The following is a 25986-nucleotide window of genomic DNA, read 5'->3' on the forward strand; positions in this document are numbered from 1 at the left end:
TGTGCTTTTGTATTTAATTCCGATGTAATTTCGGTGTTTCATCGTCAATAAGAAGGTCCAAATGATACAGTAAACCTGAAGTGATGCATCGGAATCTATAACTAGTGTCAATGGAATGGTTCAAAACATAGACAGTAAGAAGAATCAGTCTTCTTGTACTTAAGTCGGCATTGTGCCTTTTGTATTAAATTCCGGTGCAATTTCTGTGTTTCATTGTCAATAAGAAGGTCAGAGGGATACAGTAAACCTGCACTGAAGCATCGGAATCTATAACTAGGGTCACAGGAATGGTTCAAAACATAGTCAGAAAGAAGGGTAAGACTTCATTTCCTTAAGTCGGCATTGTGCCTTTTGTATTTAATTCCGATGCAATTTCTTTGTCTCAACGTCAATAAGAAGGTCCAAGGGATACAGTAAACCTGGAGTGTAGCATCGGAATCTATAACTAGTGTCACAGGAATGGTTCAAAACATAGTCAGTGAGAAGAGTCAGTCTTCATGCACTTATGTCGGCATTGTGCCATTTGTATTTAATTCCGTGCAATTTCTGTGTTTCATCGTCAATAAGAAGGTACTAGGGATACAGTAAACCTGAAGTGAAGCATCGGAATCTACAACTAGTGTCACAGGAATGGTTCAAAACATAGTCAGTAAGAAGAGTGAGTCTTCTTGTACTTATGTCGGCATTGTGCATTTTCTATTTAATTCCGATGCAATTTCAGTGTTTCATTGTCAATAAGAAGGTCCAAGGGATACAGTAGACCTGTAAGTAGCATCGGAATCTATAACTAGTGTCACAGGAATGGTTCAAAACATGGAAAGAATGAAGAGTCTGTCTTCATGTACCTAAGTCGGCATTGTGCCTTTTGTAATTAATTCCGATGCAATTTCTGTGTTTCATCGTCAATAAGAAGGTCGAAGGGATACAGTAAACCTCAAGTGAAGCATCGGAATCTATAACTAGTGTCACAGGAATGGTTCAAAACATAGTCAGTAAGAAGAAACCGTCTTCATGTACTTAAGTCGGCATTGTGGCTTTTGTATTTAATTCCGATGCAATTTCTGTGTTTCATCGTCAATAAGAAGGTCCAAGGGATACAGTAATCCTGAACTGAAGCATCGGAATCTATAACTAGTGTCAATGGAATGGTTCAAAACATAGTCAGTAAGAAGAGTCAGTCTACTTGTACTTAAGTCGGCATTGTGCCTTTTGTATTTAATTCCGGTGCAATTTCTGTATATCGTCGTCAATAAGAAGGTCAGGGGGATACAGTAAACCTGAAGTGAAGCATCGGAATCCATAACTAGTGTCACAGGAATGGTTCAAATAATAGTCAGTAAGAAGAGTCAGTCTTCTTGTCCCTAAGGCGGCATTGTGCCATTTGTATTAATTTCCGATGCATTTTCTGTGTTTCATCGTCAAAAAGAGGGTCTACGGGATACAGTAAACCTGGAGTGAAGCATCGGAATCCATAACTAGTGTCACAGGAATGGTACAAAACATAGACAGTAAGAAAATACAGTCTTCTTGTACTTAAGTCAGCATTGTGCCTTTTGTATTTAATTCCGATGCAATTTCTGTGTTTCATCGGAAATAAGAAGGTCCAAGGGATACAGTAAACCTGAAGTGAAGCATCGGAATCTATTACTAGTGTCACAGGAATGGTTCAAAACATAGTCAGCAAGAAGAGTCGGTCTTCATGTACTTAAGTCGGCATTGTGCCTTTTGTATTTAATTCCGGTGCAATTTCTGTGTTTCATCGTCAATAAGAAGGTCAGAGGGATACAGTAAACCTGCAGTGAAGCATCGGAATCTATAACTAGGGTCACAGGAATGGTTCAAAACATAGTCACAAAGAAGGGTAAGTCTTCATGTCCTTAAGTCGGCATTGTGCCTTTTGTATTTAATTCCGATGCAATTTCTGTGTCTCATCGTCAATAAGAAGGTCCAAGTGATACAGTAAACGTGGAGTGTAGCATCGGAATCTATAACTAGTGTCAGAGGAATGGTTCAAAACATAGTCAGTAAGAAGAGTCAGTCTTCATGTACTTAAGTCGGCATTGTGCCATTTGTATTTAATTCCGATGCAATTTCTGTGTTTCATCGTCAACAAGAAGGTACAAGGGATACAGTAAACCTGAAGTGAAGCATCGGAATCAACAACTAGTGTCACAGGAATGGTTCAAAACATAGTCAGTAAGAAGAGTGAGTCTCCTTGTACTTAAGTCGGCATTGTGCCTTTTCTATTTAATTCCGTTGCAATTTCAGTGTTTCATCGTCAATAAGAAGGTCCAAGGGATACAATAAACCTGGAGTGAAGTATCGGAATCTATAAATAGTGTCAATGGAATGGTTCAAAGCATAGTCAGTAACAAGAGTCAGTCTTTTTGTACTTAAGTCGGCATTGTGCCTTTTGTATTTAATACCGATGTAATTTCTGTGTTTCATCGTCAATAAGAAGGTCCAAATGATACAGTAAACCAGAAGTGAAGCATCGGAATCTATAACTAGTGTCAATGGAATGGTTCGAAACATAGACAGTACGAAGAGTCAGTCTTCTTGTACTTAAGTCGGCATTGTGCCTTTTGTATTTAATTCCGGTGCATTTTTCTCTGTTTCATCGTCAATAAGAAGGTCAGAGGGATACAGTAAACCTATAGTGAAGTATCGGAATCAATAACTAGTGTCACAGGAATGGTTGAAAACATAGTCAGTAGGAAGAGTCAGTCTTCTTGTACTTAAGACGGCATATTAGCCTAATCTATTTAATTCCGATGCAATTTCGGTGTTTCATCGTCAATAAGAAGGTCCAAGGGATACAGTAAACCTGAACTGAAGCATCGGAATCTATAACTAGTGTCAATGGAATGATTCAAAACATAGACAGTACGAAGAGTCAGCCTTCTTGTACTTAAGTCGGCATTGTTCCTTTTGTATTTAATTCCGGTGCCATTTCTCTGTTTCATCGTCAGTAAGAAGGTCCAAGGGATACAGTAAACCTGAAGTGATCATCGGAATCTATTACTAGTGTCACAGGAATGGTACAAAACATAGTCAGCAAGAAGAGTCGGTCTTCATGTACATAAGTCGGCATTGTGCGTTTTGTATTTAATTAAGGTGGAATTTCTGTGTTTCATCGTCAATAAGAAGGTCAGAGGGATACAGTAAACCTCATGTGAAGCATCGGAATCTATAACTAGTGTCAAAGGAATGGTACAAAGCATAGACAGTACGAAGAGTCAGTCTTCTTGTACTTAAGTCGGCATTGTTCCTTTTGCATTTTATTCCGGTGCCATTTCTATGCTTCATCGTCAATAAGAAGGTCAGAGGGATACAGTAAACCTATAGTGAAGCTTCGGAATCTAAAACTAGTGTCACAGGAATGGCTCGAAACATAGACAGTAAGAAGAGTCATTCTTCTTGTACTTAAGTCGGCATTGTGCCTTTTCTATTTAATTCCGATGCAATTTCTGTGTTTCATCGTCAATAAGACGGTCAGAGGGATACAGTAAACCTGAAGTCAAGCATCGGAATTTATAACAAGTGTCACAGGAATGGTTCAAATCATAGTCAGTAACAAGAGTCTGTCTTTTTGTACTTAAGTCGGCATTGTGCTTTTGTATTTAATTCCGATGTAATTTCGGTGTTTCATGGTCAATAAGAAGGTCCAAATGATACAGTAAACCTGAAGTGAAGCATCGGAATCTATAACTAGTGTCAATGGAATGGTTCAAAACATAGACAGTAAGAAGAGTCAGTCTTCTTATACTTAAGTCGACATTGTGCCTTTTGTATTAAATTCCGGTGCAATTTCTGTGTTTCATTGTCAATAAGAAGGTCAGAGGGATACAGTAAACCTGCACTGAAGCATCGGAATCTATAACTAGGGTCACAGGAATGGTTCAAACATAGTCAGAAAGAAGGGTAAGTCTTCATTTCCTTAAGTCGGCATTGTGCCTTTTGTATTTAATTCCGATGCAATTTCTGTGTCTCATCGTCAATAAGAAGGTCCAAGGGATACAGTAAACCTGGAGTGTCGCATCGGAATCTATAACTAGTGTCACAGGAATGGTTCAAAACATAGTCAGTGAGAAGAGTCAGTCTTCATGTACTTATGTCGGCATTGTGCTATTTGTATTTAATTCCGTGCAATTTCTGTGTTTCATCGTCAATAAGAAGGTACAAGGGATACAGTAAACCTGAAGTGAAGCATCGGAATCTACAACTAGTGTCTCAGGAATGGTTCAAAACATAGTCAGTAAGAAGAGTTAGTCTTCTTGTACTTAAGTCGGCATTGTGCATTTTCTATTTAATTCCGACGCAATTTCAGTGTTTCATTGTCAATAAGAAGGTCCAAGAGATACAGTAGACCCGTAAGTAGCATCGGAATCAATAACTAGTGTCACAGGAATGGTTCAAAACATAGAAAGTAAGAAGAGTCTGTCTTCATGTACCTAAGTCGGCATTGTGCCTTTTGTAATTAATTCCGATGCAATTTCTGTGTTTCATCGTCAATAAGAAGGTCGATGGGATACAGTAAACCTCAAGTGAAGCATCGGAATCTATAACTAGTGTCACAGGAATGGTTCAAAACATAGTCAGCAAGAAGAGTCGGTCTTCATGTACTTAAGTCGGCATTGTGGCTTTTGTATTTAATTCCGATGCAATTTCTGTGTTTCATCGTCAATAAGAAGGTCCAAGGGATACAGTAAACCTGAACTGAAGCATCGGAATCTATAACTAGTGTCAATGGAATGGTTCAAATCATAGACAGTAAGAAGAGTCAGTCTACTTGTACTTAAGTCAGCATTGTGCCTTTTGTATTTAATTCCGGTGCAATTTCTGTATTTCGTCGTCAATAAGAAGGTCAGAGGGATACAGTAAACCTGAAGTGAAGCATCGGAATCCATAACTAGTGTCACAGGAATGGTACAAATTATAGTCAGTAAGAAGAGTCAGTCTTCTTGCCCCTAAGGCGGCATTGTGCCATTTGTATTAATTTCCGATGCAATTTCTGTGTTTCATCGTCAAAAAGAAGGTCTAAGGGATACATTAAACCTGGAGTGAAGCATCGGAATCTATAACTAGTGTCACAGGAATGGTACAAAACTTAGACAGTAAGAAAATACAGTCTTCTAGTACTTAAGTCGGCATTCTGCCTTTTGTATTTAATTCCGATGCAATTTCTGTGTTTCATCGTGAATAAGAAGGTCAGAGGGATACAGTAACCCAGAAGTGAAGCATCGGAATCTATAACTAGTGTCACAGAAATTGTTCAATACATAGTCAGAATGAAGAGTCAGTCTTCTTGTACTTAAGTCGGCATTGTGCCTTTTGTATTAAATTCCGGTGCAATTTGTGTGTTTCATCGTCAATAAGAAGGTCAGAGGGATACAGTAAACCTGAAGTGAAGCATCGGAATCTATTACTAGTGTCACAGGAATGGTTCAAAACATAGTCAGCAAGAAGAGTCGGTCTTCATGTACTTAAGTCGGCATTGTGCCTTTTGTATGTAATTCCGGTGCAATTTCTGTGTTTCATCGTCAATAAGAAGGTCAGAATGATACAGTAAACCTGAAGTGAAGCATCGGAATCTATAACTAGTGTCACAGGAATGGTTCAAAACATAGTCAGTAAGAAGAGTCAGTCTTCTTGTCCGTAAGTCAGCATTGGGCCTTTTGTATTTAATTCCGATGCAATTTCTGTGTTTCATCGTGAATAAGAAGGTCAGAGGGATACAGTAACCCTGAAGTGAAGCATCGGAATCTATAACTAGTGTCACAGATATTGTTCAATACATAGTCAGAATGAAGAGTCAGTCTTCTTGTCCTTATGTCGGCATTGTGCCTTTTGTATTTAATTCCGATGCAATTTCTGTGTCTCATCGTCAATAAGAAGGTCCAAGTGATACAGTAAACGTGGAGTGTAGCATCGGAATCTATAACTAGTGTCACAGGAATGGTTCAAAACATAGTCAGTAAGAAGAGTCAGTCTTCATGTACTTAAGTCGGCATTGTGCCATTTGTATTTAATTCCGATGCAATTTCTGTGTTTCATCGTCAATAAGAAGGTACAAGGGATACAGTAAACCTGAAGTGAAGCATCGGAATCTACAACTAGGGTCACAGGAATGGTTCAAAACATAGTCAGTAAGAAGAGTGAGTCTTCTTGTACTTAAGTCGGCATTGTGCGTTTTCTATTTAATTCCGATTCAATTTCAGTGTTTCATCGTCAATAAGAAGGTCCAAGGGATACAATAAACCTGGAGTGAAGTATCGGAATCTATAAATAGTGTCAATGGAATGGTTCAAAGCATAGTCACTAACAAGAGTCAGTCTTCTTGTACTTAAGTCGGCATTGTGCCTATTGTATTTAATACCGATGTAATTTCTGTGTTTCATCGTCAATAAGATGGTCCAAATGATACAGTAAACCTGAAGTGAAGCATCGGAATCTATAACTAGTGTCAATGGAATTTTTCGAAACATAGACAGTACGAAGAGTCAGTCTTCTTGTACTTAAGTCGGCATTGTGCCTTTTGTATTTAATTCAGGTGCATTTTTCTCTGTTACATCGTCAATAAGAAGGTCAGAGGGATACAGTAAACCTATAGTGAAGTATCGGAATCTATAACTAGTGTCACAGGAATGATTGAAAACATAGTCAGTAGGAAGAGTCAGGCTTCTTGTACTTAAGACGGCATATTTGCCTAATCTATTTAATTCCGATGCAATTTCAGTGTTTTATCGTCAATAAGAAGGTCCAAGGGATACAGTAAACCTGAACTGAATCATCGGAATCTATAACTAGTGTCAATGGAATAGTTCAAAACATAGACAGTACGAAGAGTCAGTCTTCTTGTACTTAAGTCGGCATTGTTCCTTTTGTATTAAATTCCGGTGCCATTTCTCTGTTTCATCGTCAATAAGAAGGTCCAAGGGATACAGTAAACCTGAAGTGAGCATCGGAATCTATTACTAGTGTCACAGGAATCTTTCAAAACATAGTCAGCAAGAAGAGTCGGTCTTCATGTACATAAGTCGGCATTGTGCCTTTTGTATTTAATTAAGGTGCAATTTCTGTGTTTCATCGTCAATAAGAAGGTCAGAGGGATACAGTAAACCTCAAGTGAAGCATTGAATCTATAACTAGTGTCAATGGAATGGTTCAAAGCATAGACAGTACGAAGAGTCAATCTTCTTGTACTTAAGTCGCCATTGTTCCTTTTGTATTTAATTCCGGTGCCATTTCTATGCTTCATCGTCAATAAGAAGGTCAGAGGGATACAGTAAACCTATAGTGAAGCATCGGAATTTAAAACTAGAGTCACAGGAATGGTTCAAAGCATAGTCAGTAAGAAGAGTCAGTCTTCTTGTCCTTAAGTCGGCATTGTGCCTATTGTATTTAATTCCGATGCTATTTCTGTGTTTCATCGTCAATAAGAAGGTCCAAGGGATACAGTAAACCTGGAGTGAAGCATCGGAATCAACAACTAGTGTCACAGGAATGGTTCAAATCATAGACGGTAAGAAGATACAGTCTTCTTGTACTTAAGTCGGCTTTGTGCCTTTTGTATTTAATTCCGATGCAATTTCTGTGTTTCACCGTCAATAAGAAGGTCCAAGGGATACAGTAAACCTGAAGTGAAGCATCGGAATCTATAACTAGTATCACAGGAATGGTTCAAAACATAGTCAGTAAGAAGAGTGAGTCTTCTTGTACTTAAGTTGGCATTGTGCCTCTTGTATTTAATTCCGGTGCAATATCTGTGTTTCATCGTCAATAAGAAGGTTCAAGGGATACAGTAAACCTGAAGTGAAGCATCGGAATCTATAACTAGTGTCACAGGAATGGTTCACAACATAGTCAGTAAGAAGAGTCAGTCTTCATGTTCTTTTGTCGGCATTGTGCCTTTTGTATTTAATTCCGATGAAATTTCTGATTTTCATCGTCAATAAGAAGGTCCAAGGGATATTGTAAACCTGAAGTGAAGCATCGGAATCTATAACTAGTGTCATAGGAATGGTTCAAAACATAGTCAGTAAGAAGAGTCAGTCTTCTTGTACTTAAGAAGCATTGTGCCTTTTCTATTTAATTCCGATGCAACTTCAGTGTTTCATCGTCAATAAGAAGGTCCAAGGGATACGGTAAACCTGGAGTGAAGCATCGGAATCTATAACTAGAGTCAATGGAATGGTTCTAATCATAGACAGTAGGAAGAGTCAGTCTTCTTGTACTTTTGTCGGCATTGTGCCTTTTATATTTAATTCCGATGCAATTTCTGTGTTTCATCGTCAATAAGAAGGTCAGAGGTAACAGTAAACCTGAAGTGAAGCATCGGAATCTATAAGTAGTGTCACAGGAATGGTTCAAAATCCAGTCAGTAAGAAGAGTCAGTCTTCTTGTCCTTAAGTCGGCATTGTGGCTTTTGTATTTAATTCCGATGCAATTTCTGTGTTTCATCGGCAATAAGAAGGTGAGAGGGATACAGTAAACCTAAAGTGAAGCTTCGGAATCTATAACTAGTGTCACAGGAATGGTTCAAAACATAGTCAGTAAGTAGAGTCAGTCTTCTTGTCCTTAAGTCGGCATTGTGCCTTTTGTATTTATTGCCGATGCAATTTCTGTGTTTCATCGTCAATAAGAAGGTCCAAGGGATACAGTAAACCTGCAGTGAAGCATCGGAATCTATAACTAGTGTCACAGAAATGGTCAAAACATAGACAGTAAGAAGATACAGTCTTCTTGTACTTATGTCGGCATTGTGCCTTTTTTATTTAATTCCGATTGAATTTCTGTGTTTCATCGTCAATAAGAAGGTCAGAGGGATACAGTAAACCTGAAGTGAAGCTTCAGAATCTATAACTAGTGTCACAGGAATGTTTAAAAACATAGTCAGTAAGCTGAGTCAGTCTTCTTGTCCTTAAGTCGGCATTGTGGCTTTTGTATTTAATTCCGATGCAATTTCTGTGTTTCATCGGCAATAAGAAGGTCCAAGGGATACAGTAAACCTGGTGAGTAGCATCGGAATCTATAACTAGTGTCACAGGAATGGTTCAAAACATAGACAGTAAGAAGAGTCAGTCTTCATGTACCTAAGTCGGCATTGTGCCTTTTGTATTTAATTCCGATGCAATTTCTGTGTTTCATCGTCAATAAGTAGGTCCAAGGGATACAGTAAACCTGGAGTGAAGCATCGGAATCTATAACTAGTGTCACAGGAATGGTTCAAAGCATAGACAGTACTTAAGTCGGCATTGTGAATTTTGTATTTAATTCCGATGCGATTTCTGTGTTTCATCGTCAGTAAGAAGGTCCAAGGGATACAGGAAACCTGAAGTGAAGCATCGGAATCTGTAACTAGTGTCACAGGAATAGTTCAAAACATAGTCAGTAAGAAGAGTCGGTCTTCATGTACTTAAGCGGGTATTCTGCCTTTTGTATTTAATTCCGACGCTATTTCTGTGTTTTATCGTCAATTAGAAGGTCCAAGTCATACAGTAAACCTGAAGTGAAGCATCGGAATCTATAACTAGTGTCACAGGAATGGATCAAAACAAAGTCAGTAAGAAGAGTCAGTCTTTATGCACTTAAGTCTGCATTGTGCCTTTTGTATTTAATTCCGATGCAATTTCTGTGATTCAACGTCAATAAGAAGGTCCAAGGGATACAGTAAACCTGGAGTGAAGCATCGGAATCTATAACTAGTGTCACAGTAATGGTTCAAACATCGACAGTAAGAAGATACAGTCTTCTTGTACTTAACTTGGCATTGTGCCTTTTGTATTTCATTCTGATGCAATTACTGTGTTTCATCGTCAATAACAAGGTCCAAGGGATACAGTTAACCTGAAGTGAAGCATCGAAATCTATAACTAGTGTCACAGGAATGGTTCAAAGCATAGTCAGTAAGAAGAGTGAGTCTTTTTGTACTTAAGTCGGCATTGTGCCTTTTGTATTTAATTCCGATGTAATTTCTGTTTTCATCGTCCATAATAAGGTCCAAATGATACAGTAATCCTGAAGTGAAGCATCGGATTCTATAACTAGTGTCACAGCAATGGTTCAAACATAGACAGTAAGAAGAGTCAGTCTTCTTGTACTTAAGTCGGTATTGTGCCTTTTGTATTTAATTCCGATGCAATTTCAGTGTTTCATCGTCAATAAGGTCAGAGGTATACAGTAAACCTGAAGTGAAGCATCGGAATCAATAACTAGTGTCACGGGAATGGTTCAAAACATAGACAGTAGGATGAGTCAGTCTTCTTGTACTTAAGTCAGCATTTTACCTTTTGTATCTAACTCCGATGCAATTTCAGTGTTTCATCGTCAATAAGAAGGCCCAAGGGATACAGTAAACCTGGAGTGAAGCATCGGAATCTATAACTAGTGTCAGTGTAAGGGTTCAAAACATAGATAGTAAGAAGAGTCAGTCTTCTTGTACTTAAGTCGACATTGTGATTTTTGTATTAAATTCCGGTGCAATTTCTGTGTTGCATCGTCAATAGGAAGGTGAGAGGGGTACAGTAAACCTGAAGTGAAGCATCGGAATCTGTAACTAGTTGCACAGGAATGGTTCAAACATAGTCAGTAAGTAGAGTCAGTCTTCTTGTCCTTAAGTCGGCATTGTGCCTTTTGTATTTATTGCCGATGCAATTTCTGTGTTTCATCGTCAATAAGAAGGTCAGAGGGATACAGTAAACCTGAAGTGAAGCTTCGGAATCTATAACTAGTGTCACAGGAATGGTTAAAAACATAGTCAGTAAGCTGAGTCAGTCTTCTTGTCCTTAAGTCGGCATTGTGGCTTTTGTATTTAATTCCGATGCAATTTCTGTGTTTCATCGTCAATAAGAAGGTCCAAGGGATTCAGTAAACCTGAAGTGAAGCTTCAGAATCTATAACTAGTGTCACAGGAATGGTTAAAAACATAGTCAGTAAGCTGAGTCAGTCTTCTTGTCCTGAAGTCGGCATTGTGGCTTTTGTATTTAATTCCGATGCAATTTCTGTGTTTCATCGGCAATAAGAAGGTCCAAGGGATACAGTAAACCTGGTGAGTAGCATCGGAATCTATAACTAGTGTCACAGGAATGGTTCAAAACATAGACAGTAAGAAGAGTCAGTCTTCATGTACCTAAGTCGGCATTGTGCCTTTTGTATTTAATTCCGATGCAATTTCTGTGTTTCATCGTCAATAAGTAGGTCCAAGGGATACAGTAAACCTGGAGTGAAGCATCGGAATCTATAACTAGTGTCACAGGAATGGTTCAAAGCATAGACAGTACTTAAGTCGGCATTGTGAATTTTGTATTTAATTCCGATGCGATTTCTGTGTTTCATCGTCAGTAAGAAGGTCCAAGGGATACAGGAAACCTGAAGTGAAGCATCGGAATCTGTAACTAGTGTCACAGGAATGGTTCAAAGCATAGTCAGTAAGAAGAGTGAGTCTTTTTGTACTTAAGTCGGCATTGTGCCTTTTGTATTTAATTCCGATGTAATTTCTGTTTTCATCGTCAATAATAAGGTCCAAATGATACAGTAATCCTGAAGTGAAGCATCGGATTCTATAACTAGTGTCACAGCAATGGTTCAAACATAGACAGTAAGAAGAGTCAGTCTTCTTGTACTTAAGTCGGTATTGTGCCTTTTGTATTTAATTCCGATGCAATTTCAGTGTTTCATCGTCAATAAGGTCAGAGGTATACAGTAAACCTGAAGTGAAGCATCGGAATCAATAACTAGTGTCACGGGAATGGTTCAAAACATAGACAGTAGGAAGAGTCAGTCTTCTTGTACTTAAGTCAGCATTTTACCTTTTGTATCTAATTCCGATGCAATTTCAGTGTTTCATCGTCAATAAGAAGGCCCAAGGGATACAGTAAACCTGGAGTGAAGCATCGGAATCTATAACTAGTGTCAGTGTAAGGGTTCAAAACATGGATAGTAAGAAGAGTCAGTCTTCTTGTACTTAAGTCGACATTGTGATTTGTGTATTAAATTCCGGTGCAATTTCTGTGTTGCATCGTCAATAAGAAGGTGAGAGGGATACAGTAAACCTGAAGTGAAGCATCGAAATCTGTAACTAGTTGCACAGGAATGGTTCAAACATAGTCAGTAAGTAGAGTCAGTCTTCTTGTCCTTAAGTCGGCATTGTGCCTTTTGTATTTAATTCCGATGCAATTTCTGTGTTTCATCGTCAACAAGAAGGTCCAAGGGATTCAGTAAACCTGGTGTGTAGCATTGGAATCCATATCTAGTGTCACATGAATGGTTCAAAACATAGATAGTAAGAAGATACAGTCTTCTTGTACTTAAGTCGGCATTGTGAATTTTGTTTTTAATTCCGATGCAATTTCTGTGTTTCATCGTCAGTAAGAAGGTCCAAGGGATACAGGAAACCTGAAGTGAAGCATCGGAATCTATAACTAGTGTCACAGGAATGGTTCAAACATAGTCAGTAAGAAGAGTCGGTCTTCATGTACTTATGTGGGCATTCTGCCTTTTGTATTTAATTCCGATGCTATTTCTGTGTTTTATCGTCAACAAGAAGGTCCAAGTCATACAGTAAACCTGAAGTGAAGCATCGGAATCTATAACTAGTGTCACAGGAATGGTTCAAAACATAGTCAGTAAGAAGAGTCAGTCTTTATGTACTTAAGTCGGCATTGTGCCTTTTGTATTTAATTCCGATGCAATATCTGTGTTTCATCGTTAATAAGGAGGTCCAAGGGACACAGTAAACCTGAAGTGAAGCATTGGAATCTATAACTAGTGTCACAGGAATGGTTCAAAACTTAGTCAGTAAGAAGAGTCAGTCTTCATGACCTTAAGTCGGCATTGTGCCTTTTCTATTCAATTCCGACGCAATTTCAGAATTTCATCGTCAATAAGAAGGTCCAAGGGATTCAGTAAACCGCGAGTGAAGCATCGGAATCTATAACTAGTGTCAATGGAATGGTTAAAACCTCGACAGTAAGAAGAGTCAGTCTTCTCGTACTGTAGTCGGCATTGTGCCTTTTGTATTTAATTCCGGTGCAATTTCTGTGTTTCATCGTAAATAAGAAGGTCAGAGGGATACAGTAAACCTGAAGTGAAGCATCGGAATTTATAACTAGTGTCACAGGAATGGTTAAAAACATAGTCAGTAAGAAGAGTCAGTCTTCTTGTCCGTAAGTCGGCATTGTGCCTTTTGTATTTAATTCCGATGCAATTTCTGTGTTTCAACGTCAATAAGAAGGTCCAAGGGATACAGTAAACCTGGAGTGAAGCATCGGAATCCATAACTAGTGTCAATGGAATGGTTCAAAACATAGATAGTAAGAAGAGTCAGTCTTCTTGTACTTAAGTCGGCATTGTGCCATTTGTATTTAATTCCGGTGCAATTTCATTGTTTCATCGTCTATAGGAAGGACAGGGGGATACAGTAAACCAGAAGTGAAGCATCGGAATCTTTAAGTAGTGTCACTGGAATGGTTCAAAACATAGTCAGTAAGAAGAGTCAGTCCTCTTGTCCTTAAGTCGGCCTTGTGCCTTTTGCATTTAATTCCGATGCAATTTCTGTGTTTCATCGTCAATAAGAAGCTCCAAGAGATACAGTAAACCTGGAGTGAAGCATTGGAATCTATAGCTAGTGTCACAGGAATGGTTCAAAACATAGACAGTACTTAAGTCGACATTGTGCCTTTTGTATTTAATTCCGATGCTATTTCTGTGTTTCATCCTCAATAAGAAGGTCCAAGGGATACAGGAAACCTGAAGTGAAGCTTCGGAATCTATAACTAGTGTCACAGGAATGGTTCAAATCATAGTCAGTAAGAAGAGTCAGTCTTCTTGTCCTTAAGTCGGCATTGTGCCTTTGTATTTAATTCCGATGCAATTTCTGTGTTTCATCGTCAATAAGAAGGTCCAAGGCATACAGTAAACCTGTAGTGAAACATCGGAAACAATAACTACTGTCACATGAATGGTTCAAAACATAGACAGTAAGAAGATACAGTCTTCTTGTCCTTAAGTCGGCATTGTGCCTTTTGCATTTAATTCCGGTGCAATATCTGTGTTTCATCGTCAATAAGAAGGTCAGATGGATACAGTAAACCAGAAGGGAAGCATCGGAATCTATAACTAGTGTCACAGGAATGGTTCAAAACATAGTCAGTAAGAAGAGCCAGTCTTCTTGTCCTTAAGTCGCATTGTGCCTTTTCTATTTAATTCCGATGCAAATTCAGTGTTTCATCGTCAATAAGAAGGTCCAAGGGATACAGTAAACCTGGAGTGAAGAATCGGAATCTATAACTAGTGTCAATGGAATAGTTCAAAACATAGACAGTAAGAAGAGTCAGTCTTCTTTACTCATGTCGGCATTGTGCCTTTTCTATATAATTCCGATGCAATTTCTGTGTTTCATCGTCAATAAGAAGGTGAGAGGGAACAGTAAACCTGAATTGAGGCATCGGAATCTATAACTAGTGTCACAGGAATGGTTCAAAACATAGACAGTAAGAAGAGTCAGTCTTCATGTACCTAAGTCGGCATTGAGCCTTTTGTATTTAATTCCGATGCAATTTCTGTGTTTCATCGTCAATAAGAAGGTCCAAGTGATACAGTAATCCTGAAGTGAAGCATCGGATTCTATAACTAGTGTCACAGCAATGGTTCAAAATCTAGACAGTAAGATGAGTCAGTCATCTTGTACTTAATTCGGCATTGTGATTTTTGTTTTTAATTCCGGTGCAATTTCTGTGTTGCATCATCAATAAGAAGGTCAGAGGGATACAGTAAACCTGAAGTGAAGTATCGGATTCTATAACTAGTGTAACAGGAATGGTTCAAAACATAGTCAGTAAGTAGAGTCAGTCTTCTTGTCCTTATGTCGGCATTGTGCCTTTTGTTTTTATTGCCGATGCAATTTCTGTGTTTCATCGTCAATAAGAAGGTCCAAGGGATACAGTAAACCTGGAGTGAAGCATCGGAATCTTAATTAGTGTCACAGGAATGGTTCAAAACATAGACAGTAAGAAGATACAGCTTCTTGTACTTATGTCGGCATTGTGCCTTTTCTATTTAATTCCGATGGAATTTCTGTGTTTCATCGTCAATAAGAAGGTCAGTGGGATAGAGTAAACCTGAAGTGAAGCTTCGGAATCTATAACTAGTGTCACAGGAATGGTTCAAAACGTAGTCAGTAAGCAGATTCAGTCTTCTTGTACTTAAGTCCGCATTGTGGCTTTTGTATTTAATTCCGATGCAATTTCTGTGTTTCATCGTCAATAAGAAGGTCCAAGGGATACAGTAAACCTGGTGTGTAGCATCGGAATCTATAACTAGTGTCACAGGTATGGTTCAAAACATAGACAGTAAGAAGAGTCAGTCTTCATGTACCTACGTCGGCATTGTGCCTTTTGTATTTAATTCCGATGCAATTTCTGTGTTTCATCGTCAATAAGTAGGTCCAAGGGATACAGTAAACCTGGAGTGAAGCATCGGAATCTATACCTAGTGTCACAGGAATGGTTCAAAACATAGACAGTACTTAAGTCGGCATTGTGCTTTTTGTATTTAATTCCGATGCGATTCCTGTGTTTCATTGTCAATAAGAAGGTCCAAGGGATACCGGAAACATGAAGTGAAGAATCGGAATCTATAACTAGTGTCACAGGAATGGTTCAAAACATAGTCAGTAAGAAGAGTCAGTCTTCATGTACTTAAGTCGGCATTGTGCGTTTTGTATTTAATTCCGATGCAATTTCTGTGTTTCATCGTCGATAAGAAGGTCCAAGAGATACAGTAAACCTGAAGTGAAGCATTGGAATCTATAACTAGTGTCACAGGAATGGTTCAAAACATAGTCAGTAGGAAAAGTCAGTCTTCTTGAACTTAAGTCGGATTGTGCCTTATCTATTTAATTCCGATGCAATTTCAGTGTTTCATCGTCAATAAGATGGTCCAAGGGATTAAGTAAACCTGGAGTGAAGCATCGGAATCTATAACTAGTGTCAATGGAATGGTTCAAAACATAGACAGTAAGAAGAGTCAGTCTTCTTGTACTTAAGTCGGCATTGTGCCTTTTGTATTTAATTCCGGTGCAATTTCTGTGTTTCATCGTAAATAAGAAGGTGAGAGGGATACAGTAAACCTGAAGTGAAGCGTCGGAATTTATAACTAGTGTCACAGGAATGGTTAAAAACATAGTCAGTAAGAAGAGTCAGTCTTCTTGTCCTTAAGTCGGCATTGTGCCTTTTGTACTTAATTCCGATGCAATTTCTGTGTTTCATCGTCAATAAGAAGGTCCAAGGGATACAGTAAACCTGGAGTGAAGCATCGGAATCTATAACTAGTGTCAATGGAATGGTTCAAAACATAGACAGTAAGAAGAGTCAGTCTTCTTGTACTTAAGTCGGCATTGTGCATTTTGTATTTAATTCCGGTGCAATTTCAGTGTTTCATCGTCAATGGGAAGGTCAGGGGAATACAGTAAACCTTAAGTGAAGCATCGGAATCTATAACTAGTTTCACTTTAATGGTTCAAAACATAGTCAGTAAAAAGAGTCACTCTTCTTGTCCTTAAGTCGGCCTTGTGCCTTTTGTATTTAATTCCGATGCAATTTCTGTGTTTCATCGTCAATATGAAGGTACAAGGGATACAGTAAACCCGGAGTGAAGCATCGGAATCTATAGCTTGTGTCACAGGAATGGCTCAAAACATAGACAGTACTTAAGTCGGCATTGTGTCTTTTGTATTTAATTCCGATGCAATTTCTGTGTTTCATCTTCAATAAGAAGGTCCAAGGGATACAGGAAACCTCAAGTGAAGCATCGGAATCTATAACTAGTGTCACAGGAATGGTTCAAATAATAGTCAGTAGGAAGAGTCAGGCTTCTTGTCCTTAAGTCGGCATTGTGCCTATGTATTTAATTCCGATGCAATTTCTGTGTTTGATCGTCAATAAGGAGGTCCAAGGGATACAGTAAACCTGAAGTGAAGCATCAAAATCTATAACTAGGGTCACAGGAATGGTTCAAAACACAGTCAGTAAGAAGGGTCGGTCTTCATGTACTTAAGTCGGCATTGTGCCTTTTGTATTTAATTCCGATGCAATTTCTGTGTTTCATCGTCAGGAAGGTCAGATGGATACAGTAAACATGAACTGAAGCATCGGAATCTATAACTAGTGTCACAGGAATGGTTCAAAACATAGTCAGTAAGAAGTGTCAGTCTTCTTGTCCTTAAGTCGGCATTGTGCCTTTTGTATTTAATTCCGATGCAATTTCTGTCTTTCATCGTCAATGAGAGGGTCCAAGGGATACAGTAAACCTGGAGTGAAGCAACAGAATCTATAACTAGTGTCACAGGAATCGTTCAAAACATAGACCGTAAGAAGAGTCAGTCTTCTTGTCCTTAAGTCGGCATTGTGCCTTTTCTATTTAATTCCGGTGCAATTTCTGTTTTTCATCGTCAATAAGAAGGTCAGAGGGATACAGTAAATCTGAAGTGAAGCATCAGAATCTATAACTAGTGTCAATGGAAAGGTTCAAAACATAGACAGTAAGAAGAGTCAGTCTTCTTGTACTTAAGTCGGCACTGTGCCGTTTGTATTTAATTCCGATGCAATTTCTGTGTTTCATCGTCAATAAGAAGGTCCCAGGGATACAGTGAACCAGGAGTGAAGCATCGGAATCTATAACTAGTGTCACAGGAATGGTTCAAAACATAGACAGTAATTTAGTCGGCATTGTGCCTTTTGTATTTAATTCCGATGCAATTTCTGTGTTTCATCGTCAATAAGAAGGTCCAAGAGATACAGTAAACCTGAAGTGAAGCATTGGAATCTATAACTAGTGTCACAGGAATGGTTCAAAACATAGTCAGTAGGAAAAGTCAGTCTTCTTGAACTTAAGTCGGATTGTGCCTTATCTATTTAATTCCGATGCAATTTCAGTGTTTCATCGTCAATAAGAAGGTCCAAGGGATTAAGTAAACCTGGAGTGAAGCATCGGAATCTATAACTAGTGTCAATGGAATGGTTCAAAACATAGACAGTAAGAAGAGTCAGTCTTCTTGTACTTAAGTCGGCATTGTGCCTTTTGTATTTAATTCCGGGGCAATTTCTGTGTTTCATCGTAAATAAGAAGGTGAGAGGGATACAGTAAACCTGAAGTGTAGCATCGGAATTTATAACTAGTGTCACAGGAATGGTTAAAAACATAGTCAGTAAGAAGAGTCAGTCTTCTTGTCCTTAAGTCGGCATTGTGCCTTTTGTATTTAATTCCGATGCAATTTCTGTGTTTCATCGTCAATAAGAAGGTCCAAGGGATACAGTAAACCTGGAGTGAAGCATCGGAATCTATAACTAGTGTCAATGGAATGGTTCAAAACATAGACAGTAAGAAGAGTCAGTCTTCTTGTACTTAAGTCGGCATTGTGCATTTTGTATTTAATTCCGGTGCAATTTCAGTGTTTCATCGTCAATGGGAAGGTCAGGGGAATACAGTAAACCTTAAGTGAAGCATCGGAATCTATAACTAGTTTCGCTTTAATGGTTCAAAACATAGTCAGTAAAAAGAGTCAGTCTTCTTGTCCTTAAGTCGGCCTTGTGCCTTTTGTATTTAATTCCGATGCAATTTCTGTGTTTCATCGTCAATATGAAGGTACAAGGGATACAGTAAACCTGGAGTGAAGCATCGGAATCTATAGCTTGTGTCACAGGAATGGCTCAAAACATAGACAGTACTTAAGTCGGCATTGTGTCTTTTGTATTTAATTCCGATGCAATTTCTGTGTTTCATCTTCAATAAGAAGGTCCATGGGATACAGGAAACCTCAGGTGAAGCATCGGAATCTATAACTAGTGTCACAGGAATGGTTCAAATAATAGTCAGTAAGAAGAGTCAGGCTTCTTGTCCTTAAGTCGGCATTGTGCCTATGTATTTAATTCCGATGCAATTTCTGTGTTTGATCGTCAATAAGGAGGTCCAAGGGATACAGTAAACCTGAAGTGAAGCATCAAAATCTATAACTAGGGTCACAGGAATGGTTCAAAACACAGTCAGTAAGAAGGGTCGGTCTTCATGTACTTAAGTCGGCATTGTGCCTTTTGTATTTAATTCCGATGCAATTTCTGTGTTTCATCGTTAGGAAGAAGGTCAGATGGATACAGTAAACCTGGAGTGAAGCAACAGAATCTATAACTAGTGTCACAGGAATCGTTCAAAACATAGACCGTAAGAAGAGTCAGTCTTCTTGTCCTTAAGTCGGCATTGTGCCTTTTCTATTTAATTCCGGTGCAATTTCTGTTTTTCATCGTCAATAAGAAGGTCAGAGGGATACAGTAAACCTGAAGTGAAGCATCGGAATATATAACTAGTGTCAATGGAAAGGTTCAAAACATAGACAGTAAGAAGAGTCAGTCTTCTTGTACTTAAGTCGGCACAGTGCCGTTTGTATTTAATTCCGATGCAATTTCTGTGTTTCATCGTCAATAAGAAGGTCCCAGGGATACAGTGAACCAGGAGTGAAGCATCGGAATCTATAACTAGTGTCACAGGAATGGTTCAAAACATAGACAGTAATTTAGTCGGCATTGTGCCTTTTGTATTTAATTCCGATGCAATTTCTGTGTTTCACCGGCAATAAGAAGGTCCAAGGGAAACAGTAGTCCTGAAGTGAAGCATCGGAATCTATAACTAGTGTCACAGGAATGGTTTAAATCATAGACCGTAAGAAGAGTCAGTCTTCTTCTACTTAAGTCGGCATTGTGAGTTTTCTATTCAATTCCGGTGCAATTTCTGTGTTTCATCGTCAATAAGAAGGTAAGAGGGATACAGTAAACCTGAAGTGGAGCATCGGAATCTATAACTAGTGTCACAGCAATGGTGCAAAACATAGTCAGTAAGAAGAGTCAGTCTTTTTGTACTTAAGTCGGCATTGTGCCTTTTGTATTTAATTCCGATGCAATTTCTGTGTTTCATCGTCAATAAGGAGGTCCAAGGGACACAGTAAACCTGAAGGGAAGCATTGGAATCTATAACTAGTGTCACAGGAATGGTTCAGAACATAGTCAGTAAGAAGAGTCAGTCTTCATGAACTTAAGTCGGCATTGTGCCTTTTCTATTCAATTCCGATGCAATTTCAGAGTTTCATCGTCAATAAGAAGGTCCAAGGGATTCAGTAAACCGGGAGTGAAGCATCGGAATCTATAACTAGTGTCAATGGAATGGTTAAAACCTCGACAGTAAGAAGAGTCAGTCTTCTTGTACTGTAGTCGGCATTGTGCCTTTTGTATTTAATTCGGGTGCAATTTCTGTGTTTCATCGTAAATAAGAATGTCAGAGGGATACAGTAAACCTGAAGTGAAGCATCGGAAATTATAACTAGTGTCACAGGAATGGTTAAAAACATAGTCAGTAAGAAGAGTCAGTCTTCTTGTCCGTAAGTCGGCATTGTGCCTTTTGTATTTAATTCCGATGCAATTTCTGTGTTTCATCGTCAATAAGAAGGTCCAAGGGATACAGTAAACCTGGAGTGAAGCATCGGAATTCATAACTAGTGTCAATGGAATGGTTCAAAACATAGACAGTAAGAAGAGTCAGTCTTCTTGTACTTAATCGGCATTGTGCCATTTGTATTTAATTCGGTGCAATTTCTGTGTTTCATCGTCTATAGGAAGGACAGGGGGATACAGTAAACCTGAAGTGAAGCATCGGAATCTTTATGTAGTTCCACTGGAATGGTTCAAAACATAGTCAGTAAGAAGAATCAGTCCTCTTGTCCTTAGGTCGGCATTGTGCCTTTTGTATTTAATTCCGATGCAATTTCTGTGTTTCATCGTCAGGAAGAAGGTCAGATGGATACAGTAAACATGAACTGAAGCATCGGAATCTATAACTAGTGTCACAGGAATGGTTCAAAACATAGTCAGTAAGAAGTGTCAGTCTTCTTGTCCTTATGTCGGCATTGTGCCTTTTGTATTTAATTCCGATGCAATTTCTGTCTTTCATCGTCAATGAGAAGGTCCAAGGGATACAGTAAACCTGGAGTGAAGCAACAGAATCTATAACTAGTGTCACAGGAATCGTTCAAAACATAGACCGTAAGAAGAGTCAGTCTTCTTGTCCTTAAGTCGGCATTGTGCCTTTTCTATTTAATTCCGGTGCAATTTCTGTTTTTCATCGTCTATAAGAAGGTCAGAGGGATACAGTAAACCTGAAGTGAAGCATCGGAATCTATAACTAGTGTCAATGGAAAGGTTCAAAACATAGACAGTAAGAAGAGTCAGTCTTCTTGTACTTAAGTCGGCACTGTGCCGTTTGCATTTAATTCCGGTGCAATTTCTGTGTTTCACCGTAAATAAGAATGTCAGAGGGATACAGTAAACCTGAAGTGAAGCATCGGAAATTATAACTAGTGTCACAGGAATGGTTAAAAACATAGTCGGTAAGAAGAGTCAGTCTTCTTGTCCGTAAGTCGGCATTGTGCCTTTTGTATTTAATTCCGATGCAATTTCTGTGTTTCATCGTCAATAAGAAGGTCCAAGGGATACAGTAAACCTGGAGTGTAGCATCGGAATTCATAACTAGTGTCAATGGAATGGTTCAAAACATAGACAGTAAGAAGAGTCAGTCTTCTTGTACTTAATCGGCATTGTGCCATTTGTATTTAATTCTGGTGCAATTTCTGTGTTTCATCGTCTATAGGAAGGACAGGGGGATACAGTAAACCTGAAGTGAAGCATCGGAATCTTTATGTAGTTCCACTGGAATGGTTCAAAACATAGTCAGTAAGAAGAATCAGTCCTCTTGTCCTTAGGTCGGCATTGTGCCTTTTGTATTTAATTCCGATGCAATTTCTGTGTTTCATCGTCAGGAAGAAGGTCAGATGGATACAGTAAACATGAACTGAAGCATCGGAATCTATAACTAGTGTCACAGGAATGGTTCAAAACATAGTCAGTAAGAAGTGTCAGTCTTCTTGTCCTTATGTCGGCATTGTGCCTTTTGTATTTAATTCCGATGCAATTTCTGTCTTTCATCGTCAATGAGAAGGTCCAAGGGATACAGTAAACCTGGAGTGAAGCAACAGAATCTATAACTAGTGTCACAGGAATCGTTCAAAACATAGACCGTAAGAAGAGTCAGTCTTCTTGTACTTAAGTCGGCATTGTGCCTTTTCTATTTAATTCCGGTGCAATTTCTGTGTTTCATCGTCAATAAGAAGTTCAGAGGGATACAGTAAACCTGAAGTGAAGCATCGGAATCTATAACTAGTGTCACAGCAATGGTTCAAAACATAGTCAGTAAGAAGAGTCAGTCTTTTTGTACTTAAGTCGGCATTGTGCCTTTTGTATTTAATTTCGGTTCAATTTCTGTGTTTCATCGTCAATAAGAAGGTCTGAGGGATACAGTAAACCTGAAGTGAAGCATCGGAATCTATAACTAGTGTCAATGGAAGGGTTCAAAACATTGACAGTAAAAAGAGTCAGTCTTCTTGTACTTAAGTCTTCATTGTGCCTTTTGTATTTAATTCCGATGCAATTACTGTGTTTCATCGTCAATAAGAAGGTCCCAGGGATACAGTAAACCTGGAGTGAAGCATCGGAATCTATAGCTAGTGTCACAGGAATGGTTCAAAATCTAGACAGTACTTAAGTTGGCATTGTGCCTTTTGTCTTTAATTCCGATGCAATTTCTGTGTTTCATCGTCAATAAGAAGGTCCAAGAGATACAGTAAACCTGAAGTGAAGCATTGGAATCTATAACTAGTGTCACAGGAATGGTTCAAAACATAGTCAGTAGGAAAAGTCAGTCTTCTTGAACTTAAGTCGGATTGTGCCTTATCTATTTAATTCCGATGCAATTTCAGTGTTTCATCGTCAATAAGAAGGTCCAAGGGATTAAGTAAACCTGGAGTGAAGCATCGGAATCTATAACTAGTGTCAATGGAATGGTTCAAAACATAGACAGTAAGAAGAGTCAGTCTTCTTGTACTTAAGTCGGCATTGTGCCTTTTGTATTTAATTCCGGGGCAATTTCTGTGTTTCATCGTAAATAAGAAGGTGAGAGGGATACAGTAAACCTGAAGTGTAGCATCGGAATTTATAACTAGTGTCACAGGAATGGTTAAAAACATAGTCAGTAAGAAGAGTCAGTCTTCTTGTCCTTAAGTCGGCATTGTGCCTTTTGTATTTAATTCCGATGCAATTTCTGTGTTTCATCGTCAATAAGAAGGTCCAAGGGATACAGTAAACCTGGAGTGAAGCATCGGAATCTATAACTAGTGTCAATGGAATGGTTCAAAACATAGACAGTAAGAAGAGTCAGTCTTCTTGTACTTAAGTCGGCATTGTGCATTTTGTATTTAATTCCGGAGCAATTTCAGTGTTTCATCGTCAATGGGAAGGTCAGGGGAATACAGTAAACCTTAAGTGAAGCATCGGAATCTATAACTAGTTTCGCTTTAATGGTTCAAAACATAGTCAGTAAAAAGAGTCAGTCTTCTTGTCCTTAAGTCGGCCTTGTGCCTTTTGTATTTAATTCCGATGCAATTTCTGTGTTTCATCGTCAATATGAAGGTACAAGGGATACAGTAAACCTGGAGTGAAGCATCGGAATCTATAGCTTGTGTCACAGGAATGGCTCAAAACATAGACAGTACTTAAGTCGGCATTGTGTCTTTTGTATTTAATTCCGATGCAATTTCTGTGTTTCATCTTCAATAAGAAGGTCCATGGGATACAGGAAACCTCAGGTGAAGCATCGGAATCTATAACTAGTGTCACAGGAATGGTTCAAATAATAGTCAGTAAGAAGAGTCAGGCTTCTTGTCCTTAAGTCGGCATTGTGCCTATGTATTTAATTCCGATGCAATTTCTGTGTTTGATCGTCAATAAGGAGGTCCAAGGGATACAGTAAACCTGAAGTGAAGCATCAAAATCTATAACTAGGGTCACAGGAATGGTTCAAAACACAGTCAGTAAGAAGGGTCGGTCTTCATGTACTTAAGTCGGCATTGTGCCTTTTGTATTTAATTCCGATGCAATTTCTGTGTTTCATCGTTAGGAAGAAGGTCAGATGGATACAGTAAACCTGGAGTGAAGCAACAGAATCTATAACTAGTGTCACAGGAATCGTTCAAAACATAGACCGTAAGAAGAGTCAGTCTTCTTGTCCTTAAGTCGGCATTGTGCCTTTTCTATTTAATTCCGGTGCAATTTCTGTTTTTCATCGTCAATAAGAAGGTCAGAGGGATACAGTAAACCTGAAGTGAAGCATCGGAATATATAACTAGTGTCAATGGAAAGGTTCAAAACATAGACAGTAAGAAGAGTCAGTCTTCTTGTACTTAAGTCGGCACAGTGCCGTTTGTATTTAATTCCGATGCAATTTCTGTGTTTCATCGTCAATAAGAAGGTCCCAGGGATACAGTGAACCAGGAGTGAAGCATCGGAATCTATAACTAGTGTCACAGGAATGGTTCAAAACATAGACAGTAATTTAGTCGGCATTGTGCCTTTTGTATTTAATTCCGATGCAATTTCTGTGTTTCACCGGCAATAAGAAGGTCCAAGGGAAACAGTAGTCCTGAAGTGAAGCATCGGAATCTATAACTAGTGTCACAGGAATGGTTTAAATCATAGACCGTAAGAAGAGTCAGTCTTCTTCTACTTAAGTCGGCATTGTGAGTTTTCTATTCAATTCCGGTGCAATTTCTGTGTTTCATCGTCAATAAGAAGGTAAGAGGGATACAGTAAACCTGAAGTGGAGCATCGGAATCTATAACTAGTGTCACAGCAATGGTGCAAAACATAGTCAGTAAGAAGAGTCAGTCTTTTTGTACTTAAGTCGGCATTGTGCCTTTTGTATTTAATTCCGATGCAATTTCTGTGTTTCATCGTCAATAAGGAGGTCCAAGGGACACAGTAAACCTGAAGGGAAGCATTGGAATCTATAACTAGTGTCACAGGAATGGTTCAGAACATAGTCAGTAAGAAGAGTCAGTCTTCATGAACTTAAGTCGGCATTGTGCCTTTTCTATTCAATTCCGATGCAATTTCAGAGTTTCATCGTCAATAAGAAGGTCCAAGGGATTCAGTAAACCGGGAGTGAAGCATCGGAATCTATAACTAGTGTCAATGGAATGGTTAAAACCTCGACAGTAAGAAGAGTCAGTCTTCTTGTACTGTAGTCGGCATTGTGCCTTTTGTATTTAATTCGGGTGCAATTTCTGTGTTTCATCGTAAATAAGAATGTCAGAGGGATACAGTAAACCTGAAGTGAAGCATCGGAAATTATAACTAGTGTCACAGGAATGGTTAAAAACATAGTCAGTAAGAAGAGTCAGTCTTCTTGTCCGTAAGTCGGCATTGTGCCTTTTGTATTTAATTCCGATGCAATTTCTGTGTTTCATCGTCAATAAGAAGGTCCAAGGGATACAGTAAACCTGGAGTGAAGCATCGGAATTCATAACTAGTGTCAATGGAATGGTTCAAAACATAGACAGTAAGAAGAGTCAGTCTTCTTGTACTTAATCGGCATTGTGCCATTTGTATTTAATTCGGTGCAATTTCTGTGTTTCATCGTCTATAGGAAGGACAGGGGGATACAGTAAACCTGAAGTGAAGCATCGGAATCTTTATGTAGTTCCACTGGAATGGTTCAAAACATAGTCAGTAAGAAGAATCAGTCCTCTTGTCCTTAGGTCGGCATTGTGCCTTTTGTATTTAATTCCGATGCAATTTCTGTGTTTCATCGTCAGGAAGAAGGTCAGATGGATACAGTAAACATGAACTGAAGCATCGGAATCTATAACTAGTGTCACAGGAATGGTTCAAAACATAGTCAGTAAGAAGTGTCAGTCTTCTTGTCCTTATGTCGGCATTGTGCCTTTTGTATTTAATTCCGATGCAATTTCTGTCTTTCATCGTCAATGAGAAGGTCCAAGGGATACAGTAAACCTGGAGTGAAGCAACAGAATCTATAACTAGTGTCACAGGAATC

Source organism: Schistocerca serialis, chromosome 7 (genome assembly GCF_023864345.2).
Source record: "Schistocerca serialis cubense isolate TAMUIC-IGC-003099 chromosome 7, iqSchSeri2.2, whole genome shotgun sequence".
In the NCBI taxonomy this organism is placed as follows: domain Eukaryota; kingdom Metazoa; phylum Arthropoda; class Insecta; order Orthoptera; family Acrididae; genus Schistocerca; species Schistocerca serialis.